General features: G+C 39.8%; 1 protein-coding gene across 19 annotated transcripts in view; it reads left to right on the top strand.

Moving 5' to 3' along the window:
- ATXN1 (ataxin 1) overlaps window positions 1–14627 on the top strand; it is a 405519-nt gene that overhangs the window by 252118 nt on the left and 138774 nt on the right. For 16 of the 19 annotated variants that reach the window (XM_025295470.3, XM_006079287.4, XM_025295434.3 and 13 more), the window contains one exon: window positions 13605–13733. The exons of 2 other annotated variants lie outside the window; for them this stretch is intronic. The gene's annotated coding sequence lies outside the window, so the exon portion shown is untranslated. Of the gene's footprint in view, window positions 1–13604; window positions 13838–14627 lie in introns of those variants that run through there. One more of the 19 variants, XM_044927467.2, reaches the window with a different exon arrangement.

The following is a 14627-nucleotide window of genomic DNA, read 5'->3' as shown; positions in this document are numbered from 1 at the left end:
TAATATAATGGTAAGAAGAGAATGAGAGCAACATCTTGGAATTTTTTTTCTTGAGACTTTTACTGATTTTGTTATTAAAAGGAGAGAATTTGTTATTAAGTATTAATATTTATTAAATAATATTTGTTATTAAAATAGAGCAGAAACAGAAAGAAATGTAAAGCCAGGGGGAACTCTTCACAATAGCTACTCAGGGACCATAACAGCTCATAGTTTCTGAAAAGAGTGAAGGTGAAAGTTGCTCAGTCATGTCTGACTCTTTGCAACCCCATGGACTATACAGTCCAAGGAATTCTCCAGGCCAGAATACTGGAGTGGGTAGCCTTTCCCTTTTCCAGAGGATCTTCCCAACCCAGGGATCAAACCCAGGTCTCCCTTATTGCAGGCAGATTCTTTACCAGCTTAGCCACAAAGAGAAGCCCAGGAATACTGGAGTGGGTAGCCTATTCCTTCTCCAGTGGATCTTCCTGACCCAGGAATCTAGCTGGGGTCTCCTGCGTTGCTTGTAGATTCTTTACCAGTTAAGCTACCAGGAAAGCCCATGGTTTATAAATGGTTTATAAGTGATCAAGGCATGAAACAGGTTCTGTCCCTGCCCTTGCCATTTTTATCAGGCACTTTTGCAGCATCCACCCAGACTTCTCACTGACCTTCTCCAGCAGGTGTGAATAAAACCCTCCTCCTGGGAGAAGGTGTGTAATGACTCTTGGCAGCCTGAAAGGGACCTGCATCCCAGGGGGTGCAGAGCTGTAGTATGGTCTTTAAGTGTCTTCATCTAGATTGTTCTGTCTCCTGGGCCACAGTGCCTTCTGTTGGGTCTTAGCAACCCCCTTTGAAAGCAGAGTATTAGACAAATAAGGTTGGGGAGGAATTGTCAATAAGGAGCACATGCCATCTTGATCTTTAAAATCCTAATTTCCTGGAGACATCATTCTATGGCTGTTCAGTGAAGATTATGTATTTCTCATATTTTTTTTCCCTTTACTTCTTGATATGCAGACATATGTTTCTCTGGATGCATAGTTGTATTTCTCAATAAACTTTGCTTTATAACAGTACGGAGATATAACCAGCATACAAATACAGACACCTGCCAGGTCTATATGTGTGTGGATAGAGCCTTACCTTTTGTGATAAGCTGTGCTAATCCTAGGAAACAGTGGCATGGATCAACATGAGTTTTTTGGCTCTTTTCTAAGTTTCATCGTGGGTTTTTTTCCCAGCATGTTTCTCTCTCTGATTATGTGTTCTTTCGGTAGATGCTAATTTTAGTTTTCATTACCTAAGCACCAACCAGTTAATATCAGGGAGAATGTCCACAAGTGCCTGCTAGATATTCATGGACTGCCAGTTTGGAAAAGGATTTTACAATGGATAAGTCAAACAAATTATTGATTGGTTGATTGAAAAGGATGGCATGATGTGATGAATGAGTCATATTCTTCAGAATACCCTAGGTTTGAGCTACAATCAACTCCCTGTAGTTCTACTTGAAATCTATCTGGACGCCTATACTCTCGGGGAAGTTCTGTTGCTGTCCCTGGGGAAGGGGAGCATTGGGAGCCCCCACGACCGCCATAGATGCTCCTTTGTGAGCAGGGTGCAGACAGAAGCTCTGGACCTGCTAGTCTGAGCTTACCCAGAAGAAGCATTTCTGAACTCTGTAGTCAGTAGCTGTTCCTCTTCTTCCCTCAGGATGAAAATACCAAGAGAGTCAGCCTTTAGTCCTGAGTTGGAAAAAGAGGCTCTGGTTGATTGACAGAGCAGTGTCCATATTGGTTCATGTCGTGACTTTTCTCCAAGTCAACCAGAAAGGAGCTCACAGAGTGAGGAGACTTGAGGACATGTCAGAGGAAAAGGAAAATGCCACATTCTCAGTTAAGTCACCCAGTATGTGTCAAAGGCTTACCATTGGCAAAGGCATTAGCCTACCCCAGCTTCTTAGAGTTCACTACAATCTGTCTAGAGAAATGGTGCCTGTTTGCGGATAAAGAATAAAATGGCTAGTATCCTCAGGAAAAGAAATAAAAACCGTAGGAATTCTCCTCCAAAACCAAACAAAAAATACTTCTGATGGAGAAAGTTGTAGCACAGGAGTATGTAAAGGAAAAAGTGATGGAAGAAGTAGGACTTGAGTGGGTCTTGGTAGGTATGCCTTGGATTCTTACTTGCAGGTTGTAAGACTGAGACCCTCACTCTATTGCTGGTGATGGGATGAGCATCACTCTTGGCTCCTGGTGTCCATCTTGAGTTTCTTGCCACACAAAGTTTCCCCCTCTCCCTCAGTGTGATCTTTCGTGTTTTGAATCTCATTGCTGGAAGAGCCTGTTCTTTCGAAGGGCTCTCCTGATTAGGTCAGGCCCACCAAGGACAGGCTTTCTGTTTTAAGGTCAGTTGATTTAGGGCCTTAATTTTATTTGCAAAATCCTTCACAGCAGCAGCACCCAGATTGTGTTTGATTAAATAACTAGGAGAGGGTACATGTGCACTAGGGGCCGGGCAGTCTTGAGGGCTACTTTTGAATTTTGTCTGTCACAGCACAACTAAAACATCCAGGGATGAATCTGACTTTTGGCACGGCCAAATCCAAGGGAACTCACTATCACCAGGACTCAGACGTCCTGGCTTTCAACCTCATTCCATACTGCAGAGCTTCATCCTCATGTGGGCTTCACTGGTGGTAAAAACAGCTCTGTGAGTAGACCATGCTTCCTGATTCCTCTTAGTTCCAGTCAGTTGGAGAGGGCCTTTGGTTCGTGCCCATCCCTATCCAGATCCAGTCGTCATCACAAGAGGGATATGTATTCTGATTCTCCAAGCCTAGATCACATGCCTGTCTTTTTACTTATTTAAAATTTATTGAAGTATAGTTGATTCACAGTGTTAATTTTCTGCTGTATGGCAAAGTGACTCAGTTGTACATATATGTATATTCTTTTTATATACATATTCCAGGCCAGAATACTGGAGTGAGCAGCCTTTCCCTTCTCCAGGGGATCTTCCCAACCTAGGGATCGAACCCAGGTCTCCTGCATTGCAGGTGGATTCTTTACCAACTGAGCTATCAGAGAAGCCCAAGAATACTGGAGTGGGTAGCCTGTCCCTTCTCCAGCAGATCTTCTGAACCCAGGAATTGAACCAGAGGTCTCCTGCATTGCAGGCGGATTCTTTACCAACTGAGCTATCAGAGAAGCCCAAGAATACTGGAGTGGGTAGCCTATCCCTTCTCCAGCAGATCTTCCCAACCCAGGAATTGAACTGGGGTCTCCTGCATTGCAGGTGGATTCTTAACTGAGCTATCAGGGATGCCCATACTTGAGTCACAGTGTTGTAATTTTCTGCTATATGGCAAAGTGACTGAGTTGTACATATATGTATATTCTTTTTAATATTCTTTCCCATTATGATTTATCACAGGATATTGAATATAGTTCCCTGTGCTATACAATAGAACCTTGTTGTTTATCTATCCTATATATGATAGTTTGCATATGCCCATCTCTGGACCCCGGAGAAGGCAATGGCACCCCACTCCAGTACTCTTGCCTGGAAAATCCCATGGACGGAGGAGCCTGGTAGGCTGCAGTCCCTGGGGTCGCTAAGAGTCGGACACGACTGAGCAACTTCACTTTCACTTTTCACTTTCCTGCATTGGAGAAGGAAATGGCAACCCACTCCAGTGTTCTTGCCTAGAGAATCTCAGGGACAGGTGGGCTGCCGTCTATGGGATCACACAGAGTTGGACACGACTGAAGTGACTTAGCATAGCATAGCATAGCATAGCATCTCTGGACCCAAGGCATGAGGTTGACCCAGCCCAAATAACAAAGAAAGTGAGGTAAAGGTTGTATTCTAGAAAGATTGCTGTTTAGGAAAAGTTCTAGTCCTAAATAAAATGAAATTTTAGGGAACTCCTTTATCAAGTATTATAAGAAAGTCAATCAGGAAACGGCCACTATATTTAGAAGACAGGAAAGCATTCCTGACCTTTAAAAGAGAAGTTTACTTTTTAAAGTGTTGAAATCAAACTCTATGGGTTTAAGAGGTACCTGATGAAATACAGCGTGGAATTTATACTACACTTTAACGTATTTTATGGTGAATAGGGGAGACGTGACAGCCATTTGGAAATGTATCAGAGTCTGGGGATGATTGAGTATGTTTGTAAGCTGTGAAGAAGTTTCTGGTAGAGAGAAGACTGAAGGAGAGACAGAGGGCAGAATTGACCCCAACAGGACCTGAGCCAGTAGGAGACAAAGAGCCCCCAAAAGTTTTCCCAGATTTTAAAGTGGTATGGGATTTTGGGGTGGTTTGGTCATTTGTCACTACTTTGGAATAAACAGGTATCATTCCTTCCAACGTAATCATCTTATAGTGATTAAATATACTAAAACAATCCTTAGTCTCTGTCCGGCTATGTAACTGACAGAAAGACTTAGGCTTAGAGGAGTGATTCTCAAAGCCTGGTCCTTGGACCAGCAGCATCAGCATTACCTGGGAACTTGGTAAACATGCAGGTTCTCTGGCCTCACCCCAGAACTACTGGATCAGAAATTTGGGGAGTGGGACCCAGAGACACAGTTTCACAAGCTCTCCGGGTGTTTCTGATAGCACTTCAAGTCTGAGAACCACTGCCTCAGAGTGTGCTCATCTCTCCTTCATATACCACGAGGGTTTCCATAACGATGGCTTTTGAGAAGCTAGGAAAATCAAGGATAAAGGCTCCTGGTGGTGGGGGAGGGGACTGCACGTCTTGAAAGGAGATGGCAACTGTTCAAAAGCCATTAGTGACTAAAAATAGAATAGACTTGAAGCATAGAAGAGAGAAGGGTACAGTTATAATTTAATTGTTCTCAGGTTCACGCAGTGCTTTCATTTTGATGACAGGCACAGAGGACCTCCCAAGTCCCTCCCTGGAGGACAGAGTGAGAAGAGTTGGCATTATAGCTGAGAGTGGTGCTTCCTTTGGCATAAGGATGAAGTCGTAGAACCGGTTTGGGATATGGATTGTTTAATTTAAATTCAGACTCTTCTCGACACTCTTAGGAGGCTGCAGAAGAAGGGCATGGCAAGGTTTCTTTCATCGAGGAGCTTATAAACTTTTTGAGCCTTTCAAGACTTAAATCAATCCAGTGGACTATAAAAAGACAATATAACAAAGTGCTGAATTGCAGAGAACCCGCGGTAGAGGCTGTAAGTGCTGTGGGCAGTCAGGAGAAGGAGAAATTGACATTGTGTCATTTTCATCTCTGGACAGAGGATGAAACTGTCAGCCTGGCATAATTCCCCAGGTCTCATGGCAGAGTTTTAGACAACTTGGCAACTTTTTCTTCTTGCTCATTCTTTTCTTCCCGATATTGTGAAAGCTTGTCAGAACTACTGAGTCAAAGTAAAGGTTTATATTTCATGACTTTGAACTTGAGAGAATGTTGATATTTGGGTTTATAGGAAAAACCAAATGTGTAGGAGATACTACATTTTATCTGGTGTCTTTAGTGAAAAGAGACTCAAACAGAAGTTTGACTTATTCGTTTCGAACAGACTTTCAAACTTACTCCATTCATGGAAGAACATGAATGAGCCTGTCTGAGGATACCTTCATTTTGTAGATGAAGAAAGCAAATTACTGATTTTCCTTAGTGAAAAAATTAAGTAGTACCAGTTCTGCGATGGTAGGGAACAAGAAAACAGTTCAGATAAACACAATATTTCTGAGGCTTTTTATTTCTATACACCATGCTGCTTACCTGGGTAAATAGATACCAAACCGAGAACCAAAAGAGAAGGCACGCAGACACTCTAGAAAGTGGGCAAAAATGCCATTTCAGTCCAGGAAAGAAATAATAAAGACGTTGTAATGGTCAAGAGGAAGCCAGCCAGTTTGGAACCTAATAGAAGGTAGTCAGACGTGTTTTGTTTTGTTTTAAGAAGTTTACATGTAATGTGATCTGATTTTAGCCCTTTGGGGGGTAGTTTCTTAACTCCAGCTGTGGCATGTGGGTATGAAGAGGGAGCTTCACTTTACTTCATTGTGATAATGGGGTTATTTATGATGCATTAGGAAGCCACATTAAGTATGATATCTGCACTGAATGATGTTCCCCTAGCAAAAATTGCTAGCGTTTGTTGCTCTGATGGCCCAATAGTTGAAAAGAAGAATCGTTTCCTGTTTCAAGGTATTGAGAACGGTTCTGTTGATCATCTTTTGATCAAGGAGACTCATTTGAAATAGCCAGGGGGGAAAAGGATGAAATAACAGAACCTAATAGTACAGGTCTAGTGAGATCGCATAATGCAGAGGCTGTTTCCTCTGCCTAGAAATGTGATGCCGGGTAATTCTTGCTCATCTTTTACTTCCCTGTGTAAGTGTTGCTTTTGTAAGACAGATCCTCCTTCTAAGTGACATAACCCGTTATAGGGTGATGGCAAATCGCAGTGTTTATTTGTCCTTCTTGATGTCTATCTGATTTTTAAATTTTATGCATATGTTAAAAATAATATACTCTGATTTTTTAACATCTGTTCCGCTTGAGGCAGTGAGGTCCTTAAAGGCCTGGGCCTTTGTCTGTGTTATTCACCGTTATGAACAAAGAACCTGTTGGGTATAGCAAGCTCCGAGTAAAAAATGTGTCCCGTGAATGAATGAATAAGAAAGACTTTGTACACACGAAACTAATTCAATGTTTTATGTCAATTATAACCTCTATTTTAAAAGAAAGAAAGCACTTTGTAAACTGAATTCACTATAAAAGTCATGGTTAATTATTTTCATAGAAGACACCTCCTTTCTCTCTTTAATCCTCACTTTTTTCTCTCCAATTTTTTACTTCTTTAAAGGTCTGCTTGTCAGTGTTTTGCCAGTTCCAAACCTAAGATTTGGTATTATTCGTTCTTGCCTTTTTTTTTTTTAAGATAAGAGATCACATTTTTCCCTCAAAAATATTCTTTACCAACCATGCGAATGCTGGGATTCCAATTTTTGTTCAGTGTGCACTTATGACTTTGAAAGGAAAACATGGCTGGTACTCGTGAATGATTTATTTGGGAAGCAAACAAGATTCTAGAGTAGTATTTAACTTCTATTTCTTGTCATCCCCAAAGCCACTCTTGTACGTCACTCTCTGCAAAAGTACACACGTCAAAATACCTTGAATAATATTGGCCTAGGAGAAGTTGCTCCTGGCTCTGTCTTACAGAAGGGCGTTTGGGGGGGTGGGGGGGCAAGAAATCTAGATTCAAGAAATAATTAATGAGATACTGAGAGTAAACTCAGTCAGGTCTTTTCTTTAAAAGCAGCAAACAAACAAAAATCACCCAGCCCTTTCCCAGAAGGGCCTCCACGTGCCACTTCTTTTTCTTTTTTAGATCCTCATTTCTTTTCTTTTTAAATTTATTTTTTATTTAAGGATAATTGCTTTACAGAATTTTGTTGTTTTCTGTCAAACCTCAACATGAATCAACCATAGGTATACATATGTGCCCTCCCTTTTGAACCTCCCTCCCATCTCCCGCCCCATCGCACCCCTCTAGATACACCTGTCTTTTTCAATTTTGGTTTCCTCAGGGTATATGCCTAGGAGTGGGATTGCTGGGTCATATGGTAGTTTTATTCCTCGTTTTTTAAGGAATTTCCATACTGTCTTCCACAGTGGCTGTGTCAATTTGTATTCCCATCAACAGTGCAAGAGTGTTCCCTTTTCTCCTCACCGTCTCCAGCATTTATTGTTTGTAGACTTTTTGATGATGGCCATTCTGACTGGTGTGTGGTGATATCTCATTGTAGTTTTGATTTGCATTTCTCTAATAATGAGCGATGTTGAGCATCTTTTCATGTGTTTGTTAGCCATCTGTATGTCTTCTTTGGAGAAATGTCTGTTTTGGTCTTTTTCTCACTTTTTGATTGGGTTGTTTGTTTTTCTGGTGTTGAGTTATATGAGATGCTTGTATATTTTGGAGATTAATCCTTTGTCAGTTGTTTCATTTGATGTTATTTTCTCCCATTCTGAGGGTTGTCTTTTCAGCTTGCTTATAGTTTCCTTTGCTGTGCAAAAGCTTTTAAGTTTAATCAGGTCCCATTTGTTTACTTTTGTTTTTATTTCCGTTACTCTAGGAGGTGGGTCATAGAGGATCTTGCTTTGATTTATGTCATCGAGTGTTCTGCCTATTTTTTCCTCTAAGAATTTTATAGTTTCTGGTCTTATGTTTAGGACTTTAATCCATTTTGAGTTTATCTTTGTGTGTGGTGTTAGGAAGTATTCTAATTTCATTCTTTTACATGTGGCTGTCCAGGTTTCCTAGCACCATTTATTGAAGAGGCTTCAATATTGAAGAGGCTTATTTTTGTACAGCTTTTGCACAGCAAAGGAAACTATAAGCAAGGTAAAAAGACAACCCTCAGAATAGGAGAAAATAATAGCAAGTGAAACAACTGACAAAGGATTAATTTCCAAAATTAATTGTATATTCTTTCCTCCTTTGTCAAAAATAAGGTACCCATATGTGCCTGGGTTTATTTCTGGGCTTTCTGTCTTGTTCCATTGGTCTATATTTCTGTTTTTGTGCCAGTACCATACTGTCTTGATGACTGTAGCTTTGTAGTATAATCTGAAGTCAGAAAGGTTGATTCCTCCAGCTCCATTCTTCTTTCTCAAGACTGCTTTGGCTATTCAGGGTCTTCTGTGTTTCCATATGAACTGTGAAATTTTTTGTTGTAGTTCTGTGAAAAATGTCATTGGTAATTTGATAGAGGTTGCATTGAATCTGTAGATTGCATTTGGTAGTATAGTCATTTTCACAATATTGATTCTTCCTACCCAGGAACATGGATATCTCTCCATCTGTTTTATGTCATCATTGATTTCTTTCATTAGTGTCTTATAATTTTCTGTGTACAGGTCTTTGGTCTCTTTAGGTAAGTTTATTCCTAGATATTTAATTCTTTTTGTTGCAATGGTGAATGGGATTTATTCCTTAATTTCTCTTTCTGATTTTTCATTGTTAGTATATAGAAATGTTATAAGTGATTTCTGTGTATTAGTTTTGTATCCTGCAACCTTGCTAAATTCAGTGATTAGCTCTAGTAATTTTCTGATTCTATCTTTAGAGTTTTCTATGTACAGTATCATATCATCTACAAACAGTGAGAGCTTTACTTCTTCTTGTCCAATCTGGATTCCTTTTATTTCTTTTTCTTCTCTGATTGCTGTAGCTAGGACTTCCAAAACTATGTTGAATAATAGTGGTGAGAGTGGACACCCTTGTCTTGTTCCTGATCTTAGAGGGAATGCTTTCAGTTTTTCACCATTGAGAATAATGTTTGCTGTAGGCTTATCATATGTGGCCTTGACTATGTTGAGGTAGGTTCCTTCTATACCCATTTTTTAAAGACATTTTGTTGTAAATGGGTGCTGAATTTTGTTAAAGGCTTTTTCTGCATCTATTGAGATGATCATATGGTTTTTATCTTTCAGTTTCTTAATATGGTGTATCCTGTTGACTGATTTGCATATATTGAAGAATCCTTGCATTCCTGGAATAAACCCAACTTGATCATGGTGTATGAGCTTTTTGATGTGTTGCTAAATTCTGTTTGCTAAAATTCTGTTGAGGATTTTTGCGTCTATGTTCATCAGTGATATTGGCCTGTAGTTTTCTTTTTTTGTGTTGTCTTTGGTTTTGGTATCAGGGTGATGGTGGCCTTGTAGAATGAGTTTGGAAGTGTTTCCTTCCTCTGCAATTTTTTGAAAGAGTTTTAGAAGGATATGCGTTAGCTCTTCTCTAAATGTTGGATAGAATTCTCCTGTGAAGCCATCTGGTCCTGGGCTTTTTTGGGGGGGAGATTTTTGATCACAGCTTCAATCTCAATGCTTGTAATTGGGGTCATAATTTCTATTTCTTCCTGGTTCAGTCTTGGAAGATTGAACTTTTCCTAGAATCTGTCCATTTCTTCCAGGTTATCCATTTTATTGCCATATAGTTGTTCATAATAGTCTCTTATAATCCTTTGTATTTCTGCATTGTCTCTTGTAACCTCTCATTTTTCATTTCTAATTTTGTTGATTTGATTCTTCTCTTTTTTTCTTGATGCGTCTGGCTAAAGGCTTGTCGATTTTGTTTGTCTTCTCTAAGAACCATTTTTTAGTTTTGTTAATCTTTTCTATTGTTTGTTCCTTTCATTTGTTTTTCATTTATTTCTACTCGGATCTTTATGATTTCTTTCCTTCTACTAATTTTGGGGGGTTTTTGTTCTTTTCTAGTTGTTTTAGGTGTAAAGTTAGACTATTCGATATTGTTTCTTGAGGTAGGATTATATTGCTATAAACTCTTTTTTTTTTTTTTGACTGCTTTTGCTGCATCCCATAGGTTTTGAGTTGTCATGTTTTCATTGTCATTTGTTTCTAGAAAATTTTTTATTTCTCTTTTGATTTCTTCAGTCACCTGTTGGTTATTTAGAAATGTGTTGTTTAATCTCCATGTGTTTGTGTTTCTGACAGTTTTTTTTCTTATAATTGATATCTAGTCTCATAGCATTGTGGTCAGAGAAGATGCTTGATACAATTTCAGTTTTCTTAAATTCACTGAGGTTTGATTTGTGACCCAAGATGTGGTCTATCCTGGAGAATGTTCTATGTGCACTTAAGAGGGTGTTTTCTTCTGCATTTGGATGGAATGTCCTGAAGATATCAGTGAGATCCATCTCATCTAATGTATCATTTAACACATGTTTCCTTACTAATTTTCTGTTTTGATGATCTGTCCACTGGTGTGAGTGGGGTGTGAAAGTCTCCTACTATTATTGTTTTACTGTCACTTTCTCCTTTTATGTCTGTTAGTGTTTGTCTTATATATTGAGGTGCCCCTATGTTGGGTGCACAGATATTTGCAATTGTTATGTCTTCCTTTTGGATTGATCCCTCGGTCATCATGTAGTGTCCTTCCTTATCTCTTGTAATCTTTATTTTAAGGTCTATTTCGTCTGATATGAAGATTGCTGCTTCAGCTTTCTTTTGCTTCCCATTTGCATGGAATACATTTTTCCATCCTCTCACTTTCAATCTATATGTGTCTTTAGGTCTGAAGTGGGTTTCTTTTAGACAGCATATATATGGGTCTTGTTTTTGTATTCAACCAGTCTGTCTTTTGTTTGGAGCATTTAATCCATTTACATTTAAAGTAATTATTGATATATATGTTCCTATTGCCATTTTTAAAAATTGTTTGGGGTTGATTTTGTAGATCTTTTTGCTTCTCTTGTATTTCTTGTATAAGTCCCTTTAACATTTGTTGTCAAGTTGGTTTGGTGGTACTGAATTGTCTTAACTTCTGCTTGTCTAAAAAGCTTTTTATTTCTCCATCAAGTTTGAGATTATTGCTGGGTACTATAATCTTGGTTTTTTATTTTTCCCTTTCAATACTTTAAATATATCCTGCCATTCCCTTCTGGCCTGCAGAGTTTCTGCTGAAAGATAGCTGTTAAGCGTATGGGATTTCCCTTGTATGTTACTTGTTGCTTCTCCCTTGCTGCTTTTAATATTCTTTCTTTGTGTTTAGTCTTTGTTAGTTTGATTAGTATGTGTCTTGGCATGTTTCTCCTTGGGTTTATGCTGTATGGGACTGTGTGCCTCTTGGATTTGATTAACTATTTCGTTTTCCATTTTGGGGAAATTTTCAGCTATAATCTCTTCAAAAATTTTCTCAAACCCTTTGTTTTTCTCTTCTTCTTCTGGGACCCCTATAATTTGAAGATTGGTGCATTTGATATTGTTCCAGAGGTCTCTGAGTCTATCCTTGGTTCTTTTCATTCTTTTTTACTTTATTCTGCTCTTCAAATATTATTTTCACCATTTTATCTTCCAGCTCACTGATTCGTTCTTCTGCCTCAGATATTCTGCTATTGATTCCTTCCAGAGTATCTTTAATTTCAGTAACTGTGTTGTTTGTCTCTATATGTTTATTCTTTAATTCTTCTAAGTCTTTGTTAATTGATTCTTGCATTTTCTCCATTTTGTTTTCAAGGTTTTTGATCATCTTTACTCTCATTACTCTGAATTCTTTTTCAAGTAGTTTGCCTATTTCCTCTTCATTTATTTGGACTTCTATGTTTCTAGTTTGTTCCTTCATTTGTGTAGTATTTCTCTGTCTTTTCATTATTGTTTTTTTAACTTATTGTGTTTGAGGTCTCCTTTTCCCAGTCTTCAAGGTTGAATTCTTTCTTCCTTTTGGTTTCTGCCCTCCTAAGGCTGGTCCATTGGTTTGTGTAAGCTTTGTATAGGGTGAAATTTATGCTGAGTTTCTGTTTGTTTGTTTTTTCTCTGATGGGCAAGGCTGAGTGAGGTAGTAATCCTCACTGCTGGTGATTGGGTTTGTATTTTTGTTTTGCTTGTTGTTTAGATGAGGTGTCCTGCACAGGGTGCTACTGTGGTTGGGTGATGCCTCGTCTTGTATTCAAGTGGTTTCCTTTGTGTGAGTTCTCACTATTTGATACCCCCTAAGGTTAGTTCTCTGGTTGTCTAGTGTCTTGGAGTCAGTGCTCCCACTCCAAAGTTCAGGGCTTGATCTCTCTCCAAAGACCAGCCTAGGTCCAGTCTACCAAGAGGAATTTCACGTAAAATGAAAGGACCTTTACTTGAGTTCCAAAAACCAGTGCACAAGAACACAATGGAGATCTCTGACTCCGCAGATACTGGGTATTGCCTGCCACGTGGGCAGGCCTCCTTGGATTGCAGCAGATGACTAGAAGGTCTGTCCTTGGCAGTGGTCAGCAGAACTCCACATACCACTTCTATCATGTTATCCTTGGTGGCTGGAAATGGCAGATGGCCAAGTGGAAAATTTCACAGCCCTGCAAATATCAGCACACTAAACCCTGCAGACCAGCAGTGCGAGCGAGCTGGGTAGTGTGGACCAAATAATCATGTCCCCGGCACATGCCTTCCTTATTAGTTTTGGTCTCCTCTTTCTCTTTCCTTCCTGTTCCAAGACTTTACTTTCTTTCTCCCTGAGATTCCAGACAGCTCTGTTTCCTGCCCTGTGAACCCCTTGACCACTAGGTGGAAGGAGAAACATTTGGACGCTTGGGTGCACCGGCGATGGTTGATTGTGGGTGCCTTGCCAAAGCTGACTTTTATATTCTGGCTCAAAGCTAAGCTACAGCCTTCTGACGGTGAATAATCCTTTGTCTTTCCGGGGTGCCTTTCTTCTTGGGAACTTGGAGTGCCTTGCCAAAGTGTTCTTATTGATCTTCCCAACAACTTGGTGAGGTATGAAAATGGCAAAAGGTCATAGTCCGGGTACCCGCCTTTTTGCAAGAGCGTCAACTCGGGTGGCTTATTTTGAGGCCATGTTGCAAGTTTGCATCTCAGCTGGGATTGCAAGTCTCCCAAAATTGGCTTCAACTTTGGGGTGGGGGTGGGGGAAACGCTTGGCTGCACCATGCCGTCTCCTGGGGCAAGAGCAAAAATATCGCATTTCCTTTTTAAGCAAAGTGTACTGGAAAATGGTCTTTGGTGAATTACCCATCAGTCTAATTGATCTTCGTTTGTTGCGATAACAAGGGATTTGACGGAGTGTTCAGCTTTTTATTTTCCCTTCTGTTCCCACGCTAGGTACTTCTCCCTTCTCTGTGAAAGGAAGAAAGAACACACCTAGGCCCAGGAGCACTCCAGCTTCTTGTGGGAAGTCTCCATGGTGACGTACAAGCTGGGGCTACCTGTGAACCGCGCACAGTGAATGTTGTAAGTTAACAAGAGTTGAATCTGCACTGGCTTGCCTTGCAACGGTTTGTGAATCACTGGATGCTCGAGCCAGGGTGCTGAAGACGTGTTAGCATTAGCTCTAGGTGATCCTCCAATTAATTTCTTCTTCTTTTTTTTTTTTTGTAAAGGGGAGAGGTTCTGTTGTTATTTGCTGTGAACTTGACTTTCTCAGCTTCTGTTGGGCACTGCTCATTCTCTCCTTCTGGAATAAAAGGGTGGAAGACAGTGATTATTTCAGCCTAGAGCCAAGTTTATAGCAGCCTCTTTAAACCCTGCTCTGCAGTTCTTTTAGGTTAGTGGGTATGGGGTAAAACCTTTCAGGCTAAGGATTCCCAATCAGGGAATCACACTCTGTCATTATTTTATTTACATGGAGTTTTTGATTGGAAGGAAATGTTTCTGGCGTTCAGAAATCTGAGGTATACAAGCTAGTAGTCAGCTCTTCAGGGTGCTTTTCTTGCTTAAAATTGGCTGATTTATTGGTTTTTGTCAGGCTGCTGGGTTGGGATTTTGAGATGAGTGGTTTCTGCATTCAGCTGCTGGTCACCTTTCATGAGGAGGTATAGGATCCAGTAATTGAAGAGAAAGCACACTGTGGGCTTCCAGAAGCTTTAGTTTACTACAGAACTTAAGGGTTCACTCAGCTCTGCTGCTTTCTGGAGATTTTACCTTATTGCTAGACTGTGTCATAAGAAAAAAATGCTTAGAGCTTTGTCCAGGAAAGAAGAAAACTACAGGAAATCTGGGCTAGCCTATGAACATATTACCTTCAAATTTTAGAACATGAAGCGCCATCTTTGACTAGGTTTTTTTTTGTGTGTGGAAATATCTATCATATATATTTGTGCACACACATCTTTACATATTTGTGTG

The sequence above is a fragment of the Bubalus bubalis genome, chromosome 2 (genome assembly GCF_019923935.1).
Source record: "Bubalus bubalis isolate 160015118507 breed Murrah chromosome 2, NDDB_SH_1, whole genome shotgun sequence".
Taxonomy (NCBI): Eukaryota; Metazoa; Chordata; class Mammalia; order Artiodactyla; family Bovidae; genus Bubalus; species Bubalus bubalis.
Note: the sequence above shows the minus strand (reverse complement) of the source record. Positions and strands in the feature narration are given on the sequence as shown.